The sequence below is a fragment of the Ovis aries genome, chromosome 21 (genome assembly GCF_016772045.2).
Source record: "Ovis aries strain OAR_USU_Benz2616 breed Rambouillet chromosome 21, ARS-UI_Ramb_v3.0, whole genome shotgun sequence".
Lineage (NCBI taxonomy): Eukaryota > Metazoa > Chordata > Mammalia > Artiodactyla > Bovidae > Ovis > Ovis aries.
Genome location: NC_056074.1, coordinates 16,145,004 through 16,172,325, shown reverse-complemented (window position 1 = coordinate 16,172,325; position 27,322 = coordinate 16,145,004). Strand labels below are relative to the sequence as shown.

The 27,322-nt window shown below is 39.6% G+C and overlaps 1 protein-coding gene across 16 annotated transcripts in view; it reads right to left on the bottom strand.

Moving 5' to 3' along the window:
- PAK1 (p21 (RAC1) activated kinase 1) overlaps nt 1-27,322 on the bottom strand; it is a 161,780-nt gene that overhangs the window by 96,055 nt on the left and 38,403 nt on the right. The gene's annotated exons all lie outside the window — the stretch shown is intronic.

Here is a 27,322-nt window from a genome sequence, read left to right as displayed (position 1 = left end):
AGGGGCGGGGAAACAAGGGAGGGAAGGAGGCGGGAGAAAACCCGCTTCTCCTTTCAGTAAAGAAGCTCTGAGGGAAAGCGGAGAGACTACTCCCTTCCCATCCCCTCCGCTATTCTCCTCCACCTAGTCTTCAGCAGGGGGTACTTCTCAGTGAATCCAGGCTTTCCCGGGACTGTGTGAGCTTCCTGGGTGGGCCCGAGTCAAGAAAGAGAACCAGAGCTCTTCTGTGCCTTTGCTTCTCCAGCTGGGTCTGGACCCAGGACAAGTCAAATCAAACCTATCATTCTCTATTAGGCTTCAAGCAAAGAAACTAACCCACCCACGCCCCAAACAAAGGTGTCAGGTTCTAATTCGAATGCCTCAGGGAAAACACTGGGCGGGTGCTTATAGCTGCTTCTAAGCAAAGAAATCTCTGTAGCAGCTACCATTTATTAAGTGCTATTCTGTACCAGGTACCTCACAAAATGTTATGGCTATCTCACCACAACCTTAGGAAGTAGTTGTTTGTTGTTTAGTTGCTAAGTCGGGTCCAACTCTTTTGCAGCCCTATGAACTATAGCCCTGCAGGCTCCTCGGTCCATGGGATTTCCCAGGCAAGAATACTGCACTGGGTTGCCATTTCCTTCTCTAGCAGAATCTTCCCAACCCAGGGATCCAACCCACCTCTCCTGCACTGGCAGGCAAATTCTTCCCCACCGAGCCATCAGGGAAACCCCACCAATTCACATGTGTCAAAACTGAGTTCTGGGCTTCCCTGGTGGCTCAGTGGTGAAGTCTGCTTGCCAGTGCAAGAGACATGGGTTCAGTCTCCGGTCTGGGAGGATCTCACATGCCACAGAGCAACTAAGCCAGGGTGTCACAACCATTAAGCTTCTGTTCTAGAGCCTATAAGCTGCAACTCCTGAGCCCACGCACAGCAACTACTAAAGTCCATGCGCCCTAGAGCCTGGGCTCCACAACAAGAGAAGCCATCACTGCAACTAGAGAGTAGCCCCTCCTCACCAAAACCAAAACACCATGAGTTCCAAGAAAATATGGTTTTGTACAATAAGTATTTCTTAAACACATACTGTGAATCAGGCATTGTAAAGGGCCCCGAGCAGAACAACACATTACAGAATATTTACCAACACTGGCCCAGACCCTCTAAATTGACTCCCCAAAATTGAAACATTAAAAAAAAAAAAAAAACTTTCACACATTTCCAAGTGCTTCCTAAGGGTAATTTACCTTGTCAATTACCTCTATAAACTGCTCTTGAGAGATATCAGGAATCAAGAGAATGTAGGACCTCTTGGGGGTCATAACTAGGAGTTTGGGTTTTGTTCTAGGTTTTAGCAATGGGAAAGATTTGGAAAGTTTCAAGCATAATGACAAGGTCTAATCTATATTTTTTAAAAATCACCAACTGCTGAATGGAAAACAGAGGAGACAGTTATGAAAATGAGAAGTCAGTAAATTCTTTCAGAACTTTAGCCAAAAGAAGGTAATGATTTAGACTAATATATTGGAGAAGAGATAAGGAGAAATAAACATATACTAGAGATATATGGCTTGGAAGCAGCAGCACAAGTTGGTAAAAGACAGGATGTGATGAGTGAAAGACGGCAGTGACTTCCCCAAGACCACACACCCAAAGGACTGACTCATTCCAACTTTGGTTTGACTCCCAAGCCTATGTTTTATTTCTCTCTGCCATGTCCATTATGTTTATAGCAACTGCCATATCCCTCTTCCTACAGCCTGGCAAAGAGCAGATAACCAGTATTATGTCTGATCAGAATTTAAGTGTACTAGAGGGAAATTTTATGGAATTTACCCATTTTCCCTGAGAGATGTCCACACGTCCATTCAATATGCCAACAATCTGCTTACAAGAGGATACAGGGGAAGAACTCCAGGAGCACAGAAAAGAGCTCTTCTGTTAGGTATCTTTCACCCTTCCCAGACCCTCAGTACCTGTGCTATTACAACTACCAAAATCTCAATTTTAGTGGAGGAGATGGAATTTCTTGAAAATTTCTTCCAGCATGGAGATAATCAATCAATAATACAGACTAGAGGGGTCTGCTGCACTATGAGAACTCAGATTCAAAGTAGTTTTAGAATATTCTTTTAACTCCCATACACATGTCCTTCAATTTATGAATGAGAGGAGAACCGAAAAGAGTTCTCAGTCTTGAACATAGTTTTCAAAGTAATCATCAGTAAGCATAACATCTGACCTTACCTAATTTCCCAAGCATCTGCTCTTATATATGGGCTCTGCTGAAATGTGAAAGAACAGAAAGCTCAGGAGCAATGAGCACTATGAGACAGTGCTTCCTAACTAATATTCAGCCAGGTGTCTCTCTGTAAACTTCTAATTCTACCTCCAAGAGCACTCAGAAAGCATCCTTCAGTGCCAAGTCATATTAAATGCTTTCAGATATGTGTATATGATGATGTATCAAGGCCATGCACTTTTTCTCTTCTCCAAAATAAACACATTCAGTTCTTTTAATCATCTGCTCATTCAACAACTATTTAAGCAAATTGTACAAGCCACCAGAGACACACATATCATTAAAGACGACCACACCTTCAAGGAGTTTATCATTTTGGTATGCTGGTTTTTAACTCTCCCTATGTATCAAAATTATCTGGGAAGGTTTAAGTATATATACTTAAGTCCTAGCACAGAGGTTTACTAAAGTGGTCTGGGATATAGCCTAGGCAACATATCTTATGAATGTAACTCTAGCTATATATAGGTATCTATCAGAGGACTAATACTACAGCTACAGAGATAAAGGCAGCATGTTACTGGTGAAAGAATAGACAAATATATCAATGGAACAGAATAGAGACCCTAAATATACACACACAAATACAGTCAACTGATACTTGACAAATGAGCAGAGGAAATTCAATGGAGAAAACAGTCTTTTCAATAAATGGTGTGAGAACAACTTGACCTCCACCTGCAAAAGAATTTAGACACAGACTTTACACTTTTCACAGAAATTAACTCAAAATGTATCACAGACCTAAATGTAAAATGCAAAACTATAAAAAAAAAAGTCTAGAAGATAACAGAGAGAAAATCTAGATGACTTCAGACAGGGTGATGGCTTTTTATACAACAAAATCACAATCCATAAAAGAAAAAGCTGAAAACTTGGGCTTATTTAAAAATGAAAATGTTTGTTCTGCAAAGACCCTTTAAGAAAATGAAATGACAAGCCATAGACTTGGGAAAACATTGCAAAATACACATATGATAAAGGATTTATATTCCAAATATACAAAGAACTCTTAAAATTCAACAATAAGAAAACACACAACCCAACCAAAAAATGGACAAAAAATCTAAACAGACACCTCATCAAAGAAGATATAGAGATGGCAAATAAACACATGAAAAGATCATCCGCCATGTGTCATTAGGGACTTGCAAATTAAAACACCACTAGACATCTATTAAAATGGCTAAAACCCAAAACAGTGACACCACCAAATATTGCTGAGGATGTGGAGCGACAAGAATTCTCATTCACTGCTAAGGGAATGTAAAATAGTACAGCCACTTTGAGAAACAGTTTGGCAGTTATAAAGCTAAATACAGGCTTTCCAAACAATCTAACAATTGCACTCCTAGATATTTATCTAAATGAGTTGAAAAATCTATCCACAAATATTTATTGCAGCCTTATTTATAATTGTCAAAATTCAGAAGTAACCAAGATATGCTTCAAATAGATGAATGGATAGACAAACATCCATAGAATGTGTATTAAATTCAGCAATAAACAGAAATGAACTATTAAAACATTAAAAGATCTTTACCAGTTCAGCCACCAGGAAAGCCCATTAAAAGACTTAGAAAACCCCAAATATATACTGCTAAACGAAAAACATTAGTCTGAAAAGGCTGACTCCAATTATAGAATATTCAGGAAAAGGAAAAACTAGAGATGCAGCAAAAAGATCAGTGGTTGCCACACACGAAGAAAGTCGTGGCAAGGATGAGTAAGTGAAACACAGGACATTTTTTATATAGGAAAACTATCCTGTGTGATACTATAATAGTAGATACCTGATACTATGTATTTGTCAAAATCCACAAAACCGTACAACACAAAGAGTGAACCCTAATATAAACTACAGGCTTTAGTTAATAATAATGTACCAATACTAATTCATCAATTGTACCTACTAATGCAAGATGTTAAGCACTTCCAGAGGAAGTGCTGGGAGCAGTGGGACAGATGTGGAGTATGGTCTTTGCACTTTTTCGTCAATTTTTCTACAAGCCTAAAACAGCTCTAAAAATAAAATCTATTAAAATAAAAAATAAAGGGAAAGTATCAAACAAAAAAAGACATATAAGATAAACTTCATTATCTTTTTATTAGATTCATTAGGCATAAAATTACTCTGTCAAACTGTTGTACAAGTTTCTGCTGCTGCTGCTGCTGCTAAGTCACTTCAGTCGCGTCCGACTCTGTGCGACCCCATAGACGGCAGTCCCCGAGGCTCCCCCGTCCCTGGGATTCTCCAGGCAAGAACACTGGAGTGGGTTGTCATTTCCTATACACTCTCAATTTCTATGCTTACCTCATTCCAGACTGTGAAGAGTTCAAACTCCACTTTGAGTAGCGATGCTTTAGGGCACTTTCCACTAAATACAGTTCTGTCTGCAATAAACCTCTTATTGCTTGGTTCCCCATGGGGAATATGACAGTCTAAGTACAGTCCATCCTCTATAGACTGTAGTTGGACTATCACCTCCATTAACTATACTTAGTACTTCCAATAATTCAGTCTGAAGCTGCACTAGCTTTAAAGTCACAGTAGTACCTTTGGCTGACATTGGGCTTAGGCAGCCAAAACCACAATTTTCTCAAGTATAGCATCATGCTAGGTCTCCTCTAGGGTCCCCATATGTCGCCATTTCTTTGAAACTTAAAATGTAGAACTTCACTGTCATCTTCCTTAAATTTCATCTTTTTGGCTTCAATCCACCTTGTCAAGCTCCCTTGCTCTCTCATTCACTCTCCTCTCTCTCATGCCATCTAGCACAGTAGCTTTTCTTTCCATTCTTTATCACCTGCAAATTTAATAAGTACTCTATCTCTTCAAACATTTAACAAACACATACCATATGGTCTTGCCTGGACTTGGTCATCAGGATTAAATATGACCTAGAAATGGCCTATGACTCCAAGAATCATAACTAAGAAGGGAGGCTAGCATACAGAAAAATGTAAAAGGTATTGCACTAGAAAGCTGAATAAACAAAATAAATAGGATATGGTGGAAGAAACTACAAAACATGAATCATACAGTATAAGGGAGGATCACTGATGTCTTCAGCAAGAAAGAGCAGATTCAGGCACCTTCTGTTTTTAGACCTCAGTTCTCAAAAACCAGATGCTGTTTTGGTGACAGAAGGCAGACCAGCCAATTCACATGCTGTCTCTTTCAGAGGTGAGCTACAGGAAGCTTAGCTAAGCTTGGTACCTCTGATGAAATGAAAGACACGTGAAATTTAGGTATATTAATCAGAAGCCAGCATTTTATTTATTACTAAGGGCTAATAGATTATAACCAAGAAAGAAACTATTGGCTAAATACATGAAAAAGCAGAATCAGATGAAGTAGAAGGGACTTTAAAAGACTAAACTATATAGTCAAAGAAAGAAATTAAATCTAAGATATATAATAACATGCCCAAGTTTACAGAAGTTGGCAGTTGACTTCTTTTAAGTCCAATTACTCCTTGCATTTATACAGTCTCCTGTTTTTACAAAGTAAAAAAAAATCACAAATTATTCTTTCAATCCAAAGACCTTGACCAATGATGTTTTGTTTATGAAGTCATCTTAGCCTAATCAGGACCTTTCAGGTCATTTAGATGCAAGCAATGTTTGGTTCAGTTCAGGTGCTCAGTCATGTCTGACTTTTTGCCACCCCACGGACTGCAGCATGCCAGGCTTCCCTGTCCATCATCAATTCCCAGAGTTTATTCAAACGCAAATCCATTGACTTGGTGATGTCATCCAACCAACTCATCCTCTGTCATCCCCTTCTCCTCCTGCCTTCAATCTTTCCTAGCATCGGGGTCTTTCCCAATGACTCAGTTCTTCACATCAGGTGGCCACAGTATTGGAGTTTCAGCTTCAGCATCAGTCCTTCCGATGAATATTCAGGACTGATTTCCTTTAGGATGGACTGGCTGGATCTCCTTGCAGTCCAAGGGACTCTCAAGAGTCTTCTCCAATACCACAGTTCAAAAGCATCAATTCTTCGGCACTCAGCTTTCTTTATAGTCCAACTCTTACATCCATACCTGACTACTGGAAAAAACACAGCTTTGACTAGATGGACTTTTATTGGCAAAGTAATGTCTCTGCTTTTTAATATGCTGTTTAGGTTGGTAATAACGTTCCTTCCAAGGAACAAGCATCTTTTAATTTCATGGCTGCAGTCACCATCTGCAGTAATTTTGGAGCCCCCAAAAATAAAGTCTCTCACTGTTTCCATTGTTTCCCATCTATTTGACATGAAGTGATGAGACTGAATACCATGATCTTCATTTTTTGAATATTGAGTTTTAAGTCAAGTTTTTCATTCCCCTTTCACTTTCATCAAGAGGCTCTTAGTTCTTCTTTGCTTTCTTCCATAAGGGTGGTGTCATCTGTGTATCTGAGGTTATTGGTATTTCTCCTGGCAATCTTGATACCAGCTTGTGCTTCATCCAGCCTGGCATTTCACATGATATACTCCGCATCTCAGTTAAATAAGCAGGGTGACAATATACAGCCTCAATGTACTCCTTTTCCAACTTGGAACCAGTCTGCTGTTCCATGTCCAGTTCTAACTGTGGCTTCTTGACCTGCATACAGATTTCGCAGGAGGCAGGAAAGGTCATCTGATATTCCCATCTCTTGAAAAATTTTCCACAGTCTGTTGTCATCTACACAGTCAAAGGCTTTGGCGTAGTCACTAAAGCAGAAGTAGATGTTTTTCTGGAATTATCTTGCTTTTTCGATGATCCAGTAGATGTTAGTAATTTGATCTCTGGTTCCTCTGGCTTTTCTAAATCCAGCTTGAACATCTGGACGTTCATAGTTGATGTACTGTTGAAGCCTGGCTTGGAGAATTTTGAGCATTACTTTGCTAGCATGTGAGATGAGTACAACTGTGCAGTCGTTTGAACACTCTTTGGCATTGCCTTTCTTTGGGACTGGAATGAAAACTGACCTTTTCCAGTCCTGTGGCCACTGCTGAATTTTCCAAATTTGCTGGCATATTGAGCACAACACTTTCACAGCATCATCTTTCAGGATTTAAAAGAGCTCAACTGGAATTCCATCACCTCCACTAGCTTTGTTCATAGGGATGCTTCCTAAGGCCCACTTGACTTCACATTCCAGGATGTCTGGCTCTAGGTGAGTGATCACACCATCATGGTTATCTGGGTCATGAAGATCTTTTTTGTATAGTTCTTCTGTATATTCTTGCCACATTTTCTTAATATCTTCTGCTTCAGTTAGGTCCATACCATTTCTGTCATTTCTTGTGTCCATCTTTGCATGAAATGTTCCCTTGGTATATCTAATTTTCTTGGAGAGATCTCTAGTCTTTCCCATTCTATTGTTTTCCTCTATTTCTTTGCATTAATCACTAAGGAAGGCTTTCTTATCTCTCCTTGTTATTCTTTGGAACTCTGCATTCAAATGGGTCTATGTTTCCTTTTCTCTGTTGCCTTTTCCTTCTCTTCTTTTCTCAACTATTTGTCAGGCTTCCTCAGACAGCCATTTTCCCTTTTGGCATTTCTTTTTCTTGGGAACGCTCTTGATCACTGCCTCCTGTACAATGTCACAAACCTCCATCCATAGTTCATCAGGCACTCTATCTATCAGATCTAGGCCCTTAAATCTACTTCTCACTTTCATTGTATAATCAGAAGGGATTTGATTTAGGTCACATCTGAATGGTCTAGTGGTTTTCCCTACTTTCTTCAATTTAACTTTGAATTTGGCAATAAGGAGTTCATGCTCTGAGCCACAGTCAGCTCCTCCTCTTGTTTTTGTTGACTGTATACAGTTTCTCCATCTTCGGCTGCAAAGAATATAATCAACCTGATTTTGGTGTTGACCATCTGGTGATGTCCATGTGTAGAGTCTTCTCTTGTGTTGTTGAAAGCGGGTGTTTGCTATGACCAGTGCGTTCTCGGCAAAACTCTGTTAGCCTTTGACCTGCTTTGTTTTGTATCCCACAGCCAAATTTGCCTGTTGCTTCAGGTATCTCTTGATTTCTTACCTTTGCATTCCAGTCCCCTATATTGAAAAGGACATCTTTTGAGGGTGTTAGTTCTAGAAGGTCATGTAGGTCTTCATAGAACCGTTCAGCTTCTTCAGTATTACTGGTCGGGGCATAGACTTAGATTGCTGTGACACTGAATGGTTTGCTTTGGAAACAGAGGTCATTCTGTCGTTTATAAGATTGCATCCAAGTACTGCATTTTGGACTCTTTTGTTGACTACAAGGGCTACTCCATGTATTCTAAGGGATTCTTGCCCACAGTAGTAGATATAATGGTCATCTGAGTTAAATTCACCCATTCCAGTCCATTTTAGTTCACTGATTCCTAAAATGTCAATGTTCACTCTTGCCATCTCCTGTTTGGCCACTTCCAATTTGCCTTGATTCATGGGCCTAACATTCCAGGTTCCTATGCAATATTGCTCTTTACAGCATCAGACTTTACTTCCATCACCAGTCACATCCACAACTGGGTGTTATTTTTGCTTTGGCTCCATCTCCTCATTCTTTCTGGACTTATTTCTCCTGTCTTCTCCAGTAGCATATTGGGCACCTACCAACCTGGGGAGTTCATCTTTCAGTGTCCTATCTTGTTGCCTTTTCATATGGTTCACGGGGTTCTCAAGGCAAGAATACTGAAGTGGTTTGCCATTCCCTTCTCCCATGGACCACATTTTGTCAGAACTCTCCATCATGACCTGTCCGTCTTAGGTGGCCCTACACGGCATGGCTCATAGTTTCATTGAGTTAGACAAGGCTGTGATCCATGTGATCAGTTTGGTTAGTTTTCTGTGATTGTGGTTTTCATTCTGTCTGCCCTCTGAGGGATAAGGATAAGAGGCTAATGGAAGCTTCCTGATAGGAGAGACAGACTGAGGGGAAAACTGGGTCTTGTTTTGATGGGTGGGCCCATGCTCAGTAAAACTTTAATTTTCCATTGATGGGCAGGGCTGTGTTACCTCCCTATTATTTGATCTGAGGCCAAACTATGATGGAGGTAATGAAAATAATGGCAACCTCCTTAAAAAGGTCCCATGCATGCCCTGCTGCACTCAATGCCTCTAACCCTGCAGCAGGCCACCACCAACCCACACCTTGTTGGAGACTCCTGGACACTAGGGGACAAGTCTGGGTCAGTCTTTTGTGGGATTACTGCTCCTTTTTCCTAGGTCCTGGTGCATACCAGGTTTTGTTTGTGCCCTCCAAGAGTCTGTTTCCCCAGTCCTGTGTAAGTTCTGGCAGCTCTATGGTGGAGTTAATGGCGACCTCCTCCCAGACCTCCTCCAACCTCTGATATTACCAGCTAAACATAAGAGGATGCCAGTCAATGATGATGATTTTGGTTCTCTTAAAAGAGTCAACTAATATACCATGCTTTCTTGTATTTAGATGACAGAGTCAACTGTCTATTAAGGACTATGAAGTGAGGCAGAGTATAAAATAAATAAGCAAACAATAATAGCTTACCAAAATATTTCAAGAAAAGAAATAAGCAATGGAGGGATGGAAAGAGCAGGGAAAGGCAAAAATCCATTCAGTGGCAGTCAGTTCCAAAGCAACTAACTAAATCAAAATGTACTTGAAGTTCAAACAAGGCAAAAAAGTACAGAGAAGGAAGACATCAATTACATCTGTAGAGCTCGAAGTTTTGTAAAGGAGAGAGTATCTGGGCTGGGTTTTAGGAGTAGAATCTTCACAGATAAAGGTACTGAGAATAGGGGTAAGGATAGAGAGTCATCTTGAGGGAACCACAAAAGCAAAGGCCCAAAGAATGAAAAAACATGAGCTCTATTTAGGAACAGTAAATAATCTAGACATTCAAGGAAATAGTAAATAATCTCATTATTCATTCATCATTTTCTGAATCTATTCTATATGCTAGATTCAGTGCAGTCACAAAGGATGAAAACATGAGGAGACCTATTTTCTACCTTCAAAGACAGAGCATTTATAAAGACAACAGAAGACAAATGTGTCACTGACAGTCAGACTTAAAAGATCCAAAAATCTGTTGTTTCTTCACTTGTCCCCCTTTCAATAAATGGTAATTCTACTCTTCCAGTGACTCAAGCCAAAAAATCTGATTCATCTTTGGCTCCACTTTTCCTATCACCTTCACATCAAGGCCACCAGCAAATTCCAACAACTCTACCTTCAATATAGATCTATAATTCAATCACTTCTCATCACCTTTACTTCACTGTTACCACCTTGGTCCACACCATCAGCAACTTTTACCTAGAATAGTGTATAAGCATGTATGTGTGTGTGCTCAGATGCTCAGTCACGACCAACTCTTTGCAGTCCCATGGACTGTAGCTGGCTCCTCTGCCAATAGAATTTTCCAGGCTAGAATACTGGAATGGGGTTCCATTTCCTATTCCAGAGGATCTTCCTGACTCAGAGATAGTGGTACTCAGTATTTCAAGGCTAGGAGGAGAAATTTTTCTCCAAAGGAGAAATTTGGCCATGTCTAGAGAAATTTGTATTGAAACAACTGGGGAGGTACTACTGGCATGTAATGGGTAGAGGTTAAGAATGCTACTAATTACACTATAATGCATAGGAAAGCCCCTCATAACAAAAAATTATCTGACCCAAAATGTTAATAGTGCCACTGTGGAGAAACTCTGGCTTAGAGTATTGCAGTAGACTCTTAACAGATCCACTCTTGCCTTCCAAATGATCCTTTTACAATGTAAGTCTCAGACCACATCACTCTCTTCTGCTCAAAATCTTCCAGTGGCTTCCCGAATCACTCAGTGTAAAAGCTAAAGTCCTTATGAAGACCTACAAGGCCATACATGATCTTACTTCTATCCTCCTCCTCCACCCCTCATCTTACTCTGCTGTATCTCTGACCTGGTCTCCTTCCCCCTCCTTCACTCACTCTGCTCCAGGTATAATGGCTTCTACCAACAGGATAATACACTCCCACCTTTGGATCTTGGTACCTTTGGTCACCTGCCTAAAAATATTTCTCCCCAGATATCCATATGACTTGTTTTCTCAGCCCCTTCAAGTCTCTACTCAAATATCACTTCATCAGAGGTCTTCCCTGACTACTCTTTATAAAACAACAAAAACCTCTCTTCACTCCATCTCTGCACTCTTTATTCCCTCTTACCCCTCTTTATTTGTATGCACAGCACTTAACATCAACTGACATATTTATTTGCTTATTGGTTGACTCCCACCAATAGAATAAATGCCCCACAAGCAAAAACTTTTATCTTCAGACCTAATAACTATTCCTTGCACACAGTAGGATGCAAGGAATAGTAATGACTGAATAAGTAATGACTGAATGAATAAATGAAACTGGAGAGACCAGTCAGGAAGAAACTAGAAAGAACAATGAAGGCCAGAAAAGAAATATGGATGTAATCTTAGGATTGGCCTAAAGGAGTGATTGCCCAAGAGTGATTATCTTGTCATTTGTCATAAAAATTACCTTGTCTTCTCTACCAAGTAGAGAGTCTATTTTGTATCAGTATAAGAACATTATAATAATCAGAGGTACCCAAGAATGAAATGGATAACATTTAAGGTATTAATACCTCCACAATCAACCTCTCAGCAGGGAGGATGCAGTAACAAAGTACTCTCCCATTATTTCGCCCTCTGGCTTATCCTTTTGAACTCTGTTCAAATGTCCCCACCTCTAGAAAGGTTTTCCAGAATCCCTCAAACAGTTAGTCACTCTACTTATGGTCCTCAGAGCAATCTGCCCACTTATCCCAATTTACTAAAAGTGTTTGTTAATATATTATTATGACTGAATTGTGCTCCCTCCCCCACCTCCAAAACTGATAGGCTGAAGCCCTAACCCTGTGGTAAGCCCCCGCCAAGCCACGCCTCCACAGGAGACCCTCCAACACTAGCAGGTAGTTTTGGTTCAGTCTCCTGTGGGATCACTGCTCCTTTCCTCTGGTTCTTGGCATGCACAAGATTTGTTTGTGCCCTCCAAGAATGGAGTCTCTGCTTCCCCCAGTCCTGTGGAAGTCCTGTAATCAAATCTTGCTGACCTTCTAGGTAGGATACCCTAGGGATTCCCAGGCCCTTTGTCAGATCCCCAGGCTGAGAAGCCTGACATGGGGTTCAGAATATTCACAACAGTGGGAGAACTTCTTTGGTATTATTGTTCTTCAGTTTGTGGGTTACCCACCCGGCAGTATGCGATTTGATTTTATCATGATTGCGCCCCTCCTACCGTCTTGCTGCAGCTTCTTCTTTGACTTTGGATGTGAGGTATCTTTTTTTGGTGGGTTCTAGTGTTCAACAGCTAGTTGTGATTCTCTTCTGCTCTCGCAGTAAGAGATAAGCACATGTCCTTCTACTCCACCATCTTGAATCCACAGTCTCGGATTTATGCGTATTTACTGAATGCTTTAAGTACCAGATAGTACCCTAAGCCTTTATGCTTTTGTTCATGCTGTTATTTCTGACTGGAATGGCCTTATCTCCCTTTCTTTCCTGGAAAATCTTCAGGTGTCCTCTAACTGGCCCTCTCTGAGGCAGTCCTGCCCAAAAGTTTCAGTAGGTCCTCCTCCTTTAGGACATTAGAGCACTTTATGGAAACTCCTCTCACTTATTTACCACAGGCATTGTGTATATCCAGCCAGAATATAAGTCTCATTGGTAAGGAAATGCTTCATTCACTCATTTCTGTTCCCTCAGTACTTAAAGCTTCATACATAAAAGGTTCTCAACAATTATATCAACTAAATCCAAGCAAAACTAAAAAATAAAAATATAATGTATCTTCTGGCACAGCCATCCAATTTCTCTTTGTCTTGCTCTGACTCCTCTTATATCCCAGGATATATTCTTGTTTCCAAGGCTGCCTTAAATATCTCTCCTAAATATTTAAAATGCTGCAGAAGCACAAGTGCTTCTTTAAAAAGATGATTATAAATAAGTTCTTTATAAACCCAAAGCAGTTTGAAGGTCCACCACATCAAAGCAAAAGATAATGGTATGTTCCAACTGAAGGACTCCTAGACTCCAAACACTTTAAAACATGGATTTTTCTTTAGTGACCTCCCAATCCTTCTTGCCACTGAAAATTTTCTTCTTAATTAAGCTTAGACTCCAACCATAGTGTTCCACCAGGTCAGTCAAGGCTTTAGAAAAGAAGTACCCTCTGTAACAGCCGTCTTTCACCTTTTTGGCACTGTGTGCTGTGCTTAGCTGTTCAGTCATATCCGACTCTTTGCGACCCCATGGACTGTAGCCCGCCAGACTCCTCTGTCCATAGGTATTCTCCAGTCAAGAATACTGGAGTGGGTTGCCATGTCCTCCTCCAGGGGATCTTCCCAACACAGGGAATCCTCCAGGGGATCTTTCTCCCACATTGCAGGCAGATTCTTTACCATCTGAGCCACCAGGAAAGTCCTTTTGGCACTAGTGACCACTTTTGTGGAAGAGAATTTTTCCACAGATGGGGGGTGGGGAAAGGGAGGATATGGTTTCAGGATGCTTCAAGTATAGTATGGTGCTGGAGGCCACCACGGGAGATCCCACCCATGACAAAGGTCATGTGGAAGAGAACTGTTAAGCAAGGTTTCAGAACTCAAGGGGCTCCCTAGGCTTTCTCGAGCATCTACCCCAAAACCAGAATCTGCCTGTTTTACTGTTTCATGACTTTCACCAACTCCTCTGACATTAACAGGGGGCTAACCCTGACCACTTTTCTCTGGAGAAAATCAAATTAGGGCTATAGCTAATAAGTCTCTTGGACATGAGAGGAATATTTCAAATCAAATCCCTTCTGTTAGCATTCTAGCTTGCTCAGCAGGTATATCCAGATTCTTACAGCTATGCATACAATTATTTACAGCCTCCCAGCTGTGAGAGGCACGGAAAGCCTAAAACATAGAGCCTTTGATAGAGTTAAAAGTTATTAGAGTAGTGCTAGTGCTGATGTAGGATTTCATTATTGGGCCAATGCTTGTTGCTAAGTTCCCATCTCTTATCCACTGTGCACCTGGGAATGCATTAGTTAACATAGTGAGAATGCTAGAAAAACAAGTGTAGCCTTGAATTTAACCATATCAGACTTTTGAGCTAATTGGTTCTTTCTTGTAACTCACTGCACCTTTGCTCTGTGAAAAACGTAACTCTGTTTGGCATTTTCTGAGGCTGACATAGATTAGAAATATAAAGGAAAAACTCTTTGAGGGAAAATAAGTTTTCTGGTTGAGTAGCCTTTATCAAAAGAGGGTCATAAAATGTTCACAGGCCTCCAAGGCCAGAAGATACTGTACACAACATCTTTTGTGGAAAAGGTATGCAGAAAAATCCTGGTTTTGATAAAGGCAAAACTGCTGGAATGTTTGGGCTGACTCTGTACGACCCTGCATCTTTCATTTCCCTCTATGTATAAGGCAAGGTATAAAAGTACCTTTTGAAAAATAAAGCTTTTGGGCCTCGCAGAAGCTTGGTCACCCCGTGTTTTTTCTTCTCTCTATCTTTCTCTCTCTCTCTCTCTCTCCCCCTCTCCCTCTCCCTCTCTTTTTCAGGCTGATCCCTTGGAGCATGGGGGCTCCCTGCGTTCACTTATCTGCCCGGGTTTCTAAGACCTGAACAGGAAGACGTTCTGCGTCTTCACTCCCTCAGGAGACTGGGAGGGCACCTGTGGCCTCCGTGAACAGGGAAAACTTGTCTTGAAGTTTTATTGGTTCTCTATGTAAACCAAGGAATATCAGCCTCTTTCTCTCCTCTATTTTCTTATCTACAACATTCTTATCTATCTCTATCTAAATCAATCGCAATCGCTGACGCCGTTTCTCCTTCGGGTTTTCCTGGATTCTGCAGGGGCTGGACCCCAGCGGTATGGTCTGGGCTCCTATGGGAATCTAATGCCCAATCTGACAGAAGGGGAAGCTCAGCAGTAATGTGAGCAATGGGGAGCGACTGTAAATACAGATGAAGCTTTGCTCATTCACATGCCACTCACTTCCTGCTATGTGTCCTGGTTCCTAATAGCCCACAGACTGGCACCAATCTGTGGCCCAGGGGTTGGGGAGTCCCTCTCTGTTCTATAAGATATGACAATTTCTAATATTTATGCAGTTCTCTACAATCAACAAAGCACAATCATACCGATCATCCAATTTAATTCTTGCACACAACCCTGAGCGATTTCCCCTCACAAGCAAAGCCCAGTCCCAAAGCCATCTCTCCTGCACTGCTAACTGCACTGCTAACCACCATCAGGGCCACCCCTCAATGCCACCAAACACACACACACACACACACACACACACACTTGTTATAGCTCTTCTCATTCATACAGACAGTGTACTATCCATAGTGAAGTGTAAGGAGCCTAAGGGAAGGAACCAGGCATACCACAGTGTAAAGCATGGTAAATGTTTGATAACTGTCTGTTGAATAAACAAATCAAAGTGAATTAAGCACAACAGTCAGCATTTTTGTCTCCATAAGGCAGAAATTGAGATGACTTTCCCAAATCCTCCTAGCTAAGACTATAATCAGGATGTTCTTGACTTTCAATTCAGGCCTCTTTCACCACACTGCCCTTTCTAAGGACCAGTCAATGCACAAAAGATGTCCTAAACTGGGACTTGGAAATCGTGGTCCCCAGACAATCTACTTAATTTCTCTGAGCATCAGTTTCCTCATTTTTTTCAAATGGAAACAACCGCACAGTCTTTTCTCTCAGAACACACTGTGAAGATTATATAAGATAATATGAGTAAAAGTGACTTGGGAAGTGTGAAATGATACACTTGGCCAGAGACAATTCTCAGATTGATGACTAGATCCCACTTGTCACTGACAAAGTCAAAATCAGTCTACCCTAGAAGAGACATATTTATTATAACAGCTCTAAAAACCTGGCTTTACCATCCTCATCTTATAGATCAGAAAAATAAGGCATAGAGAGCTTAACACTTGACAAAGACTACAAACCTACTAAATATTAGTAAATATCAGTCCATCACATCCTAAAGATCTTCCCATTCCACTTCCCCAACACTGTAGAATAAAAGCTTTTATGTTTCTTTAATCTCCGTTACCTCTAGACAGACAGAACAGTGATAATCTTGAGTTGAGAACATTTCACCATCTCCAGGCCAAATCAAACTAAGTTAGCCTTGTAAGTACAGCTTGATAGCAATTTCTGTGGTGCCACACCTCAGTAGGATGAGCTAAATATTGAATATGTATAGTATTAGAAAATGTTCTGACATCAATTTTGAGATTATTTTAGACTGAAAATCTCAAAAGTGAACTATCTATTTTTTGGAAGGTAAAGCACATTTTATTTACTGACAGATTAAAAACTGTAATTCCAGGTAGCACAAAATACACCACTGAACCCAATTACAAAGAACTGCTGCTGATACACAATGTTTATGCAGCTACACTTATTTTTGGCAAAGTGCTGCACTGTTTAGTCTGTGTATAAAATTGATCATCTATGAACCAATTAGTTGGTTCATAAAATAAATAAATAAAAATATTTATTTTTACCATTCATTGCTATGATTATGAAGCATGGAAAGAGCCTAGGCTTTGAAATGAGACAATTAAAACTTAGAGCAGAAAAGAAAAGCCAAGTCATTGAAAAGTCTAAAACTCTCCTTTGCTGATACTTCCTCCTAAATGCCTCTCTGCAGACAGACTGAATGGCAAACAGGCTGTCAGTAGACACAGAGTGTCATTATATTGTCCTTCATACAGTTTATGGTAGAGATTTTTTGGTTGTGAAGTAGCTGCTATTACTTGCAGTTTTAAATACCCATATATGTATAGCCAGCAAATTCTTTTACTTGGAATGACAGCATTAAAAAAAATCATTTTAAAGAATATATTTTGAATTAACAAAAGAGGAAAATAGTATAAATACATAATTTTTATCAGAAAGACCCCTGGTATACAGCAGGTATCTGACCCAGCTATGCCACTGTCCAAACTCCTTCCTTTAGCCAGCCTTCTGGACCTCACAATGTCTATAAACAGATTTTAAATAAAAACAACAGATTCACTGCTGCCATATGATCCAGCAATCCCACTCCTGGAAATATAACCAGACAAAACTATAATTTAAAAAGATACATGCACCCCTATATGTACAGCACCATTATTTATAATAGTCAAACATGGAGACAATCTAAATGTACCCTGACAGATGAATGGATAAAGAAAATGTGATGGGTGTGTATGTGCGGGTGTGTACAATGAAATATTACTCAGCCATTAGAAGGAAATCATGCCATTTTCAGCAACATGGACGGACCTAGAGATTATCATGCTAAGTGAAGTCAGAGAGAGAAAGACAATCACCACAGGATATCACTTATGTGTGGAATCTAAAATACAATACAAACATATGTACAAAAGAAAAACAGACTCACAAGTATAGCGAACAGACTTGTGGATGCTGGGGGGAGGCAGAGGGAAGCAGTGGGAGTCTGGGATCAGCAGATGAAAGCTACTATTACAGCATGGCTAAACAACAAGATCCCACTGTACAGAACAAGAAGCTATAGTCAACACCCTATGATAAACCATACTGGAAAAGAATATGAAAAGAATATATACATATATGTATAGCTGAGTGACTTGCTTTCAAACAGAAAATTTGATTTACAATGTTGTAAATCAACTATACTTCAATAAAAAAAAAATTTTTTTTTAAGGCTCACAACTCAGAATTCATTACTTCAACAAGTTCCATCAGGTGCTTTCAAGGACCAGCCAATGAACCAGATAACAGATAAAAGTTAATCATGAAAATAGAAAGAACAAGTGAAGCACTACATCAGAAAAACAAAAGGGATTAATTTTTACTATGAAGGTCAGAGAGGCTTCACCAGGTAATCCCTCCCCTTGGAAATCCCTTCCACACTGTAGTCAGACTCTGACATGCCACACCAGATCTCTGAAATAGGACCCCAAGGGATTTTGTCAAATAGTGAAAAAAGGAGTTGGCTAGACCAGATAGCGGAGAAGGCAATGGCACCCCACTTCAGTACTCTTGCCTGGAAAATCCCATGGACGGAGGAGCCTGGTAGGCTGCAGTCCATGCGGTCACTAAGAGTTGGACATGACTGAGCAACTTCACTTTCACTTTTCACTTTCATGCATTGGAGAAGGAAATGGCAACCCACTCCAGTGTTCTTGCCTGGAGAATCCCTGGGACGGGGGAGCCTGTGTATGGGGTCGCACAGAGTTGGACACGACTGAAGCAACTTAGTAGCAGCTGCAGCAGCAGACCAGATAGAGAAGGCAAAGGCAAAATGAAAGAGTAACTGTACTGAGGTTTATCTAAGGAATGGCCAGGGACCATGACTGGAGTGCAGTGTACACAGAAGAATTAATAAGAAATGAGGCAGGAAAGGTACATTTGGGTCAGATCTTAGGAAGTCTTTAATATCAGCCTAAGGAACTTGAAATTTATTCTACAAGCAAAGGGAACTATTATTAAGCAGAGCTGTGGCATTTGACATTTTTTAGAAATATCACTCTAGCAGAAGTATGTAAGGTAAGGGAAGATAGCAGCAGTAAGACTGTTAGGAATCTACTGTGTTACGACAGCCTAGTTAAGAAATGATGAGGGCAACCCCACACTGTGACCAGAGTCTTAGCAGAGTGAAAAGGGCCTACAATGGGCAGTGGAGAAGGGAGAGGAAGACTAGTAAGGAGAATCGGAGCTCAAGGAGGAGAGAAGGGCATCTGCACATGGCACAGGGTGGTAGACTGAGTGCAGCAAGGAAGGCATGCATACTGGGCGTGGGGATGGGCACCTGATACAGTGTGTCAGAGTCCAGAGGAAAGAAGTGAAGGAGTCCAGCGGTGAAGCAGCCTGGTTTAGCGTGTTGGAACTTATACAGAATGAGCAGGGCACCCACACAGTGTGAAGAGTCTGTCATAGGGAACTGGAATCTCATTTCCTCATTGTGTCCACAGACAGGGACTGGGAGCAGCACCAACCCAATAACAATAAGCATACCAGCAGCCAGACCCTGGCTTCTAAACACTAAACACTACTTAACAATAAAACAAACTATGGCTCCTTGATGAAACGGACTACTACAGGGCTGGTGCATAGAGAGCACAAATGAGTCTAGAATATCTTGTTGGATCAGAAACAAAGGGAGTGGTCAAAACAGGACATGTCAGAAGTAGATAGAAGTAAACCTAAATGATGTTCCTACTGGCCAAATCAGGCAGAATTTGAGCATCAGAATAATGATACAGCAATACATTGTTACCCACTGAATAAAGTAGGAAGTTATGAGTCCAAACAGATTAAAATAATTAAATACACTGTTTGGCAAAGAAAAATATACTCATATAGTTTCATAGTACCTTCATACAAAATATTTATTAATTATAACTTCACAGTGGAGAAGCCTGGCAGACACCATCTTGACCAAATTAGCAAACTCAACATCAACAGTAATGAGATAGCCATGAAATGTAGAGTTAGGTCTAGTCTCAATTCCATACTTTGCCACTTTGGGCTGATTATTTAATCCTTCTCAACTGGAATTTCCACACCTACCAAATGAGATAAAGTTTTTGTGAAGTGTTGGAGAAATAATGTTTTTGTGAAGTGTTAAGAGAGATAATGCTTAAAGCACATATCAAAAGGGCCATGAACAGTAGGGGTTTAAAATGTGTCTATTATTTAGGCATATTTTGCTACATTTTTATAATGTTTTGCTATTATTTGCATTATCATTTGCAACTGAGAATCATCTGCATTCTTGTTTATATTCACATTATTTCATACATTATTTACATTATTTGCAACTGAACTTCTGCAAATAACTCACATTTATACACAATTCTATATGCATCTAGGATAGCATTTACAACTAGTATGATGTCTGTGAGATTACACAATAAGTGATATTCTCTTTTCAATTTGACAGATGAGAAACTGAAACCTAAATAGAACGCATTGATGTGCCCAATGTTTAACTTACACATACAGCTGAGCCCTGAAACATACTCCCAGTAGCCTTTCCCTCTCATAAAACTTACATGTTACCTAGGAACATAGCCTTTCACAAGGGTCATCCCTTTTCACCAGAATTTGAAATATGAAAGGAAATAACCTCTCCGAGATGCGAGTGTGATTAAGGCCAACTAACAAGGAGTAAAGAATCTTTTTACCATTCAGAACTAGAATAGTCACCTAACTACTTAGCCACTTGAAACATCAAAAAAACAAACTCTTCAGACAGGCTTAAGTGAAGGAAGCCCTATAAAAAGCAAGTAATTTCACACTATGCTAAAACTAAAAGGGATCTTAAATACCACCAAGTCCAACTTACCCATGTACAGGTGATAAAGCTCAGACCTGAAGAAGGAAAAGGATGTATCTCAAAAAAAGTTACAATATGCCAACCCTCAGGAATTCCCTGGTGATCCAGTAGTTAGGATTCTGTGCTTCCAATGCCAAGGACCCAGTTTCAATCCCTAGTTGGGGAACAAAGATTCCACAAGCCATGCAGTGAGGCCAAAAAGAAAAAACCAACCCTATAATCACTGGCCTGAAAATAAGGTCACCATGGAGTTCATTTGGTAAGTACTTATCACATATCATGGAGAAGGAAATGGGAGCCCACTCCAGTACTCTTGCCTGGAAAATCCCATGAACAGAGGAGCCTGGTAGGCTACAGTCCATGGGGACATAAAGAGTCAGACACAATTGAGTGACTTCATTTTCACTTTCAAGCTACTTTATTTTATATTCTTCTGGGATCTTCCCTGGTGGCTCAGATGGTAAAGCGTCTGCCTACAATGCGGGAGACCTGGGCTCAATCCCTGCGATGGGAAGATTCCCCTGGAGAAGAAAATGGCAAAACACTCCAGAACTCTTGCCTGGAAAACCCCATGGACAGAGAGAAGCCTGGTAGGCTACAGCCCATGAGGCTGCAAAGAGTAGGACACGACTGAGCAACTTCACTTTCACTTTATCACATATCAACACAAGGTACTGTCTTTATCTCACTCTTGCATTCTCAACTTTAAGCCTGTGTGTTTTTCTGTCTCCTCAAATATAGTGGATGGCTCCAACATCTTAGTAATCCATGTATTTCTATAGGCTTGGGAAGTAGTTGGTGCCCAATAAGTCCTTGTCATAAAACACAGTATGATCCTAGGTAGCAAGGTTTGTTTAATGTCCAAATTTCAATCAATCAATATACCATATTAATAAAATAAATGACAAAACTATTAAAATCATCTTATTGATAAAGAAAAAGCATCTGACAAAACTCAACACCCTTTCATGATAAAAACACTCAAGAAATCAAGAAGAGATGGAAATTTCCTTATATCTGATAAAAGGTATGCATGAAAAACCCACAGCTAATATCATACATAACTAGTAAAAAACTGAATGCTTTCTCCCTAAGATCAGAAACAAAACAAGGACATCTGCTCTTGCCACTTTTATTTAACATTGCATTGAGTGCAGCACTTAACAGCATCATCCTTTAGGATTTGAAATAGCTCAACTGGGATTCCATCACCTCCACTAGCTTTGTTCATAAAAATTTGCCTTTAAAATTCAGACTTAAATTGAAGAAAGTAGGGAAAACCACTGGACAATTCAGGAATGACCTAAATCAAATCCCTTATGATTATATAGTGGAAGTGACAAATAGATTCAAGGGATTAGATCTGATAGACAGAGTGCCTGAAGAACTATGGGTGGAGGTTAGTGACATTGTACAGGAGTAGTGATCGAGACCATTCCTCAGAAAAAGAAATGCAAAAGGACAAAACGGTTGTCTGAGGAGGCCTTACAAATAGCTCAGAAAAAAAGAGAAGCAAAAGGCAAAGGAGAAAAGGAAAGATATATCCATCTGAATGCAGAGTTCCAAAGAATAGCAAGGAGAGATAAGAAACCCTTCCGCAATAATCACTGCGAAGAAATACAGGAAAACAATAGACTGAGAAAGACTAGAGATCTCTTCAAGAAAATTAAAGATACCAAGGGAAAATTTCATGCAAAGATGGGCACAAGAAAGGACAGAAATGGTATGGACCTAACAACAGCAGAAGTAATTAAGAAGAGGTGACAAGAACACACAGAAGAACTATACAAAAAAGATCTTCATGACCCAGATAACCATGATGGTGTGGTCACTCACCTAGAGCCAGACATTCTGGAAGGTGAAGTTAAGTAGGCCTTAGGAAGCATCCCTACGAACAAAGCTAGTGGAGGTGTTGGAATCCCAGTTGAGCTATTATTTCCAATCCTAAAAGATGATGCTGTGAAAGTGCTGCCCTCAATATGCCAGCAAATTTGGAAAACTCAGTAGAGACCATAGGACTGGAAAAGGTCAGTTTTTATTCCAATCCCAAAGAAAGGCAATGCCAAAGAATGTTCAAACTACCACACAATTGCACTCATCTCACACACTAGCAAAATAATGCTCAAAATTCTCCAACCCAGGCTTCAACAGTACATGAACCATGAACATCTAGATGTTCAAGCTGGATTTAGAAAAGCCAGAGGGACCAGAGATCAAACTGCCAACATCCTTTGGATCACAGAAAAAGCAACAGAATTTCAGAAAAACATCTACTTCTGCTTTATTGACTACACCAAAGCCCTTCACTATGTAGATCACAACAAACTGCGGAAAATTCTTAAAGAGATGGGAATACTAGACCACCTGCCCTGCCTCCTGAGAAATCTGTATGCAGGTCAAGAAGCCATAGTTAGAACTGGACATGGAACAATGGACTGGTTTCAAATTGGTAAAGGAGTACAAGTCTGTTTATTGTCACCCTGTTTATTTAACTTATACACAGAATACATCATGTGAAATGCCGGGCTGGATGAAGTACAAGCTGGAATCAAGACTGCTGGAAGAAATATCAATAACCTCAGATACACAGATGACACCACCCTTATGGAAGAAAGCAAAGAACTAAAGAGCCTCTTGATGAAAGTAAGAGAGGAGATATAAAAAGTTGGCTTAAAACTCAATATTCAAAAAATGAAGATCAGGGCATCCAGTCTCATCACTTCATGGCAAATAGATGGGGAAACAATGGAAACAGTGAGAGACTTTATTTTCTTGGGCTCCAAAATCACTGCAGATGGTGACTGCAGTCATGAAATTAAAGGATGCTTGCTCCTTGGAAGAAAAACTATGACCAACCTAGACAGCATATTAAAAAGCAGAGACGTTACTTTGCCGACAAAGGTCCATCTGGTCAAAGCTATGGTTTTTCCAGTAGTCATGTATAGATGTGAGAGTTGGAATACAAAGAAAGCTCAGCGCCAAAGAATTGATGTTTTTGAACTGTGGTGTTGGAGAAGATTCTTGAGAGTCCCTTGGACTGCAAGGAGATCAAACCAGTCAATTCTAAAGAAAATCAATCCTGAATATTCATTGGAAAGACTGATGCTGAAGCTGAAGCTCCAGTATCTTGGCCACCTGACGCTAAGAACTGACTCACTGGAAAACACCCTGATGCTGGGAAAGACTGAAGGCAGGAGGAGAAGGGGATGACATCAGAAGAGGCGGTAGGATGGTATCACCAACTCAATGGACACGAGTTTGAGCAAGCTCCAGGAATTGGTGATGGACAGGGAAGCCTGACGTGCTGCAGTCCATGGGGTCACAAAGAGTCGGACACAACTAAGCGACTAAACTGAACTGACTGAACTGATGGTTCCAGCCAGAGCAATGAGGCAAGACAAAGAAGTAAAAGCATCCATATTGGAAAGGAAGAAGTAAAATGTTTTCTATTTGGGATGATATGATCTTCAGCACAGAAAATTCTGAGGAACCCACACAGGCACACACATATACACATACACACAAACACACACACACACAAAAGTATGAGAATTATAAACAAGTTTGACTAGGTTTCAGGATATAATATCAATATGAAAATCAATTACATAGCTATATAATATACATCTATTATATATAATTGTATAGAAATGCAATGTATTTCTATACAGTTATATAGATAATTGTATGATAAAGATAATTTCAATAAGCCAAACATTGAAATTTTTAAAAATTTCATTTATAACAGCATCAAAAAGAATGAAGTAAAAAATCTGTACACCTTGAAAAATAAGAAAAGAAGTGGAGGAGTCACACTCCCCAATTTCAAAACCTACTACCAAGCTGCAATGTGGTAATGGCATAAAGATAAACATACACAGATCAACAAAACAGAATTGAGAGTTCCAGAATTAATGCTTAGGTAAAGAGTAAAATGATTATGACAAAAATGCCAAGACAAATTCAATGGGTAAAGAATATTCTTCAACAAGTGGTACCAGGACAACAGGACATGAAGTTGAACCTCTGCATCATATCCAAGTAATTAAAAATGGATCCCAGCTCTAAATATTAAAGCTAAAACTACAAAATCTTTAGCAGCAAACATAGCTGTAAATATTCATGATCCTGGACTAGATAATAGTTTTTTTAGATATGGTACCAAAAGCAAAAAAAAAAAAAAAAAAAAAAACTAAATAAATTGAACTAAATAAAAATTTAAAATTTTGTGCTATAAGAAATAGCATCAAGAAAGTGAAGAGACAATCCATGGGATAGGAAAAAACATTTGTAAACCATGTATCTGATGAGGGACTTGTAACCAGAATAAATAAAGAATTTAACAAAAACAGTAAGAGTACAACCCAATTTTAAAATGGACAAATGATCTAAATAGACACCTGTCCCATCTAAAGATATACAAGTAGTCAATAAGCACATGAGAAGTTGCTCAACATCATTAGTCATTAAGGAAATTCAAATCAAAATCACAAAACAGATACCATTTCATACCCAACAGATAATTTTAAAAAAAGAGAGAGAGAGAGAATAGTAAGTGTCTATAAGCATGTGGAGAAATTAGAACCCTCATACAATGCTATGGGAATATAAAATGCTGTAGTTCCTTTAGGAGAAAGTCAGGCTGTTCCTCAATGAGTTAAACATAGGGTTAGTGTATGATCTAACAATTCCACTGCTAGATATATACCTAAGATCAATAAAAATATACATCCACACACAAAAAAGTTCAGAGCAGCATTATTCATAACAGCAGAAAAGTGGAAACAATCCAAATGCCCATCAACTGATAAAAAGATTAATAAAACATGATATATCCATACAATGAAACATTATTCAGCAAAAAAAAGTCACCAAATATTATTCAGCAATAAAAAGAAATGATACAAGTTACAACATGGATGAAGCTTGAAAACACACTAAGCGAAAGAAACAGGGTACAAAAGGCCACATATTGTATGATTCTATTCATATGAAATGTCCAAAATAGGCAAATCAAATCTAAAGAAACAAAAAGTAGATTAATAAGTGCCCAGGGCCAGAGTGATGAGGATGGGGGAGAATGGTGAATGTCTACTAATGGATACAGGGTTTCTTTTAGGAGGACAAAATGTTCTAAAACTGAAGTATGTGATGATGGCTATACAACTCTGTGAATATACTAAAAAAAAAAAAACCATTCAACTGTACACTTTAAGTAAGTGAATGTTTTGGTATGTGAATCATGTCTCAGTAAAGCTGATAAACACAAACACATTATGATGGAGTGACATGAGCACTCATCGCCACCCAATCTTAAGAGTCAGACCTAGGTTCAAATCCCAGTTCTACTACTCTCTACTTGCATCAACCATGACTTCTCCCTGAACCTTACTTTATTTGTAAAACTAAGGTAATAATAGTAATCACTACCTTTGCAAAATGACTGGAAAATGAAGCAAGAAAACAGACATGAAAAGTGCCCTGCATACAGCTAATTTCCTAAGACAGTTATTTTCTCTTGATAGACATTTCTTGTCACTGGTTTTACTGACCAAAACAGTTGAAATAGAACATTTTTCTCAACTAATTTAGGTAGCTTTGTGGTTTTTTCCTACAAGCTAAAGAGAAAATGAGCAGACCACAAAATGTACAGTGAAAAGTAAGAAAACTCTAAAGTTATGAACATAGAAACTTAGTTGCGATACTGAAAAAAGAAGAGATGTAAGTAGATACCTAACTGCCTTCTTCCCCTAGAGCCAAAACCTACTTTGTTTCAACCCTTATACCCTCACCACCACATCATCACTGAACTATGAAGTCACTGTTCAGGAGAGGTAACATGATTTCTATCTGGTTGGCAAGGAGAATGGAGTGTCCCTGGTTCTCAGTAGACACTTATCCTGTGGTTGCAGGCCACACCAGGATACTACTGGTGGGCAACCAAAGATGGAAAGGAGAAATGAGCAGCTGTTTAATACTTTTGTTTATAGAAGGGAAAATCAATGGGTTTGCCTAAGGCCACAAAGTAAGTCCATATAATCTCAACTGTACGACAGGTACATGGCAGGCAGTACAATGTTTTACAAAGAATTCCCGTTCTAAAGATAGGAAAAATAAGATCTAGTCCCCAAACTGCTACCAAATTGCTGTTTGACCTTGAATAAATCATTCTCTCTGACTTTATTCCCTTCCCCTGTGCCTACTGATTCAGAAAGTTCACAAAGTAACTACTACACACAAGGCACTGTGCTGAGATAGTGTGGTGAACAGTCTGTTTACAAGTAAGTCTGTATTTAGGAGTTTACAGGATAGAATGCTACAGAACTCAGATATTAAAAAAGAAATAAGCAAGTCAATTTTAACATAATTACAACTTGTGATACACAGCCAGTGTCAATCAGGAAGTGCCTAGGAGAGCAGACGAAAACCTCACCAACAAACTTTAGATTACAAATCAGGAGTGGCTCTCAGCTCTCCATCATAAATAGGGGCTCGGTATTCCTTGGCTGCATGTTTTCACTTAACTGCCTGCTGATTTGTGTGGCTAGAAGCATCATGGTCAACCACAAAAAAATATATATATATACAAAATAAATGCCAGCTCCATTCACCAGTTTCTTCCCCTTTCTCTGAACTTCAGTGTCTACAACTATAACATGGAGATAATTCTATCTACTTCACAATACTATTCTGAAGAT